Raw genomic sequence first — 4,556 nt, 5'->3', positions numbered from 1 at the left:
ATACCACTGACGTGGTTAAAGGATCCATGAGCTCTAAGTAATGTACTGTGAAGGAGAGAATACTTGTCACTGTGGCAGCTGGTCAGTAGACTTTTAAAGATAACACAACGAGCTGCAAAAATAGAATTTTAAACTTAGGTATTTTCTCTGACCTCATTTTAGGCTGAGCTTGCTGTCTAAGATTCTATGTATTTTACTCCTTGAGATACTAGATATTTCGTCCCTTACCATTTGAATATTGAAAGCCTGAAAAACATCACTGCAAGTGAAGCTGCCTTTTGGGCCTCCCAAGTATATACACAAATTCAGTTTTCCTCACAAATGAATGTTGTGCTTAACCAAATTGAACTGTTTTCATTCCCCTAACAAAGGCTGCCAGGTGCAGTTCCTCTAAGTTCTTGCTGGCTGTTTCCCAGGAGGAGCATCACTGTGTTGACTGTAGAACATACACGTCTGTTTCCAACTAGCCTGTGATAACCAAGTGGGATGTAAATTTAAGTAAATGCAAAAAAGCTACAGTATGTTGCAATAACATTCAAGATCTGACTTCAGCTGACAAAAGCACGGAAATTCCAAGTGAAGATTGCTGCTATGTCCTTACTTCACCTCTTTGTATTTCAGAGTTTCAGGTCCTCAGAACTGTGCACGCTTGGCTATGTACTATGTACAAAATAATGTTCAAAGAGCATTGTCACAATGTCAGACTTTTAAAAATTAGGCAATTTGTGCAACTGTAATTTTGACTCCCTTGTGGGCACAAAGTGGGATAGAATTAAGTAGCCTATCATACACCATTTTTCTCTTTTGCCCCTTCCTCATTCAGGACACAGAATAGATGCCTCTCACAGGAGAAGACAGCTGGTTATTTTAAATCTGCGTGCAGCAAGTGCCCTTTGCCTTATTTATTTATTCATTTAGTGAATAACTACTATTCTTAGGGCATTTGTTATTGTGTTAGTTGATACTTCATTAGCATTAGTGGAATTATTTCTGTGTTTCCTTTGCAAGAGAAGAAATATATTTTCATTTTACTTACGAGGCAGCATGGATTAGGTCTACAGAGGGTCTTGGTACTGCAGTGCTTGAATTTGTGGCAGTTAACATTGAAGAACCTTGCTGCTGGGTGAAATCAATCACAACTAGTTCTCTATCAGGGTTTCCTATATGGTACATGCTGGAAGCAAGTGGAGGAACGGGATCATGTGGGATCCACTCTGAACAAGAAGCTGGCTAAACTTTTCACTGTGAAAGGCCAATGACATTTATGTGACTGAAGTCACAATGACCGGGGCTTAGTGCCAAAGAATCTTGTAAGATGCTGGGCTTGTGTCTGTTGTGTCCCATGAGCAGGTATTACGACTGTTACTGGAAAATTGGCAGATGGACTATGTGCATTTGCCTCAGCCACTACAGTGCTAATTCAGAAATGTTAAGTTAGGTCCACACTGCAAGTTGATAACCAGGACACTGTCAAATAGTCCATTTTGCCAACACAGCTGCATGGGAGGCGTTTCAATGCAGAGGCAGAGCAGGCAGGCAAGTACAGCTGCAAAATTTAGAAGTGTGTCTCTCAACATCCTCAAAACTAACTGAGTTGGAAGGAGCTGCTTGCTCTACTTGGAGTTCACTTCAGTATACTCTTTCATGTTAGATGCCTAAGGGGGCCCCTTTATACAGGACATGAACATTTAAGGGGTAGGAAAAAACATCCTGTCCTTTTCCTATAGTTCAGTGATTAGAAACCCCAAAACTCTGCTTGTGGGGGACCTGGGTTGGTTTCATCCTCTGTCTCTGAACATATAAATTAATATTTTCCTTCACTCGGGGTGTGCTATAACCATCATATGGTTATTACAGCTTCCTTAATCCTAGCCACTGAAATAGTTCAGTTGTGACTGTCTGGGCTGGACCTTTAGGAGTAGAATTAGCTTGCTGGGAAGTATATGCCAAAGTGGTCAGAGATGTTTTGGGAACCTCACTGAGGTAAGAATTTATGGAATGTAAGCACCTCCATAGCTGGAAAGCATCTTGATGAGCAGGCAGTCATTTTGGATTTAAGGATCCTAAGTGTTCATTTTCAGCATCTGAGTCCTCTTACTGGTGTAGTCACTGAGACTTGTCTCAGGTCAGACAAGCAAATCAGTGACAGAGAGCGGGAGTGAGGCTTCAGCATGCAGACAAACACGTCAGAATATGGAAAAATCAACATGGGTTTTTGTAGATAGAGAAGCTTTGTCATAATTATGAAGTTCTTTGACGAAATGGACAAACTGATAAACCAGGGTGATACATTCATTGTAGTGATTTCAAAAGAGCTTTTGGCACAGTCCCTCACCAGCGCTGCAAAAGAACATTAGCTGTCATAGGTTAGGAAGGAAGGCTGTCTTGTGAATTAGTAACTAGCTGAAAAAGAAGGGTTAATGGTGTAGCAATAAATAGTAATTTTTTACACTGCAGGAGAGTTACGATTGGACTCCCACAGGGATTCATGCTGGGACCTGCACTAGTTAGCATACTTAGAAAAGGTCTTGGAAAGAGAGTGAGTAAGGAAGCAGCACAGTTTGCTGCTGATGCAAAATCCTTTACAGTAGTGGAGTATGAAGCTGACAGCAAGGAGTTACAAAAGGATCTCATTCTGCTGAGCATCATGGGTGTTAAACTAGAAGTTGAAATTCAGTCTCAATAAATGAAAAGTAATGCATACAGTCAAAACCACTCTTAATTATATGTGCCTAGTGGTAAGTTCTACATATGCTGTTATTGCTGAAGAAGGAGTTCTTGGAGTCCCTGTAGGTAATTCTTTGGAAACGTCATTTCCAGCTCCAAGTTAAAAATACTGGGAATTATTAGAAAAGGAAGACAGAATGGAGCAGAAAACGTTGTGACATCTTTGTGTAGATCAGTGGTATGGACATATCTAGAGAACAGTATGAAGCTCTCGTTTCCCAGCTCAGAAAGAAGGTAAAGGTAGAAAAGAATAATAAAACATAGAGAATGGTTTCCATTTAAAACATGACTACCAACACTTGGACTTTTCAGTTTGAAAAAGACAAAAGTGGCAATGCCTGGGTGACTGAGGGAAGATGATTGAATTACACAAAATGGTGGCTTGTGGAGAGAAGGTAGGGAGCTCTCATTCACTTTTTCTAGTAAGTGGGCACACGGGAAATAATGGACAGCAGGTTGAAAACAACCAAAAGGTAGTCTTTTTTTCAGATGCTGTAGAACTATAAAGTATGGAGCTTACTGTTTCCAGAACTGTGGAAGCTATAACTATCATTACTTTCAAAAAGGGACTAAACTCAAAAGGGAAGCAGTGCATTGGCAGCTAGTAAATGGAATGGAATACGGTGGCCTTTGGTTCAGGTTTTCCCTAACCAATGATTTACTGAAAACTCCAAATATATATCAATAAGGATTGTGCTATACCTGACCTGTTCTTTATACTCTCTTCCTGACTGTTTAGTCCTGGTCGTTAAGATCAGAAGTGAGTTAGGCATACCTGTGTAGTCTGATACAGTATGGCCATTTTGCAGCTAGTACAGGAGAGAGACACCAAGATGGTCAGGGGGCTGGAAAAATGGTGTATTGTGGAAGACTGAGAGAACTGATATTGTTCAGCCTTAAGGAGGCAGCTAAGGGAAGATCTTACGGCTGCTGTCTGCATAGAAGACCAAGCCAGATTCTTCTCAGAGGTGTGCAGTGATAGGCCGAGGGGGAATGGACACATGTTGGAACATGGAAAATTCTGCTTAGATACAGAGATTTATTTATTTATTTATTTATTTACTTACTTATTTATATCATGGAGGCAGTCAAAGAATGGAACAAGTTACCCAGAGAGGTTGTGCAACCTCCTTCCTGGGAGATACTCAAAGCTTGACTAGAAACGGTCCTGAGCAATCTGCTCTAACTGGACCCGCTTTGAGCAGTAGGTGGTCCTAGGTGGCCTCCTGAGGCCCACTGCAATCTACATGGTTCTGTCTTCTTAAGATAGGTTCTTACCATGTGCTAGTGCCCTAACTATACATTTTTCCGTACAGTATATTAATAGACAAAAGTGGAATATATTTGGTCTGGGTTAACTAATATATATTAAAACTCAGTGCAAGAACACAGTGGGGGCAAGACACTTTGGATTTGCCATAAAGAAAGCAAGAGTCAGCTATGGTACTTTCTGTCTAGTGGCTTGACAGTAGTCATTAAAATACTTTGTAAAAATACGTCAAGAAGAGGAGTTGTTTGTCAGGGTGCAGCTATAGCAGGAGTCAGTAAATGGTACTGTTGTCCACGCTTACAGTTTTTGTTTTTTACTTCCAGTGTCTTCTTTAAACAAATGATATATAATTAGTTTGTCAGACACTGAACGATGGGGAAGAGTATACGTAGTATACTGCCATGTCACACGATGTCATTTTGTAAGTACATATTCTCTGCATCTGGATCAAACCTGTCTCCAACAAGAACGCCAGTAAAAAGATGTTCTTCACCTTGATTTCTCTAACTAGGGTCAGTGCTTCTTGGTATTTGGGTTAAGATTTTTAAAAGATAATACA

Source organism: Pelecanus crispus, chromosome 1 (genome assembly GCF_030463565.1).
Source record: "Pelecanus crispus isolate bPelCri1 chromosome 1, bPelCri1.pri, whole genome shotgun sequence".
NCBI lineage: Eukaryota > Metazoa > Chordata > Aves > Pelecaniformes > Pelecanidae > Pelecanus > Pelecanus crispus.
Note: the sequence above shows the minus strand (reverse complement) of the source record.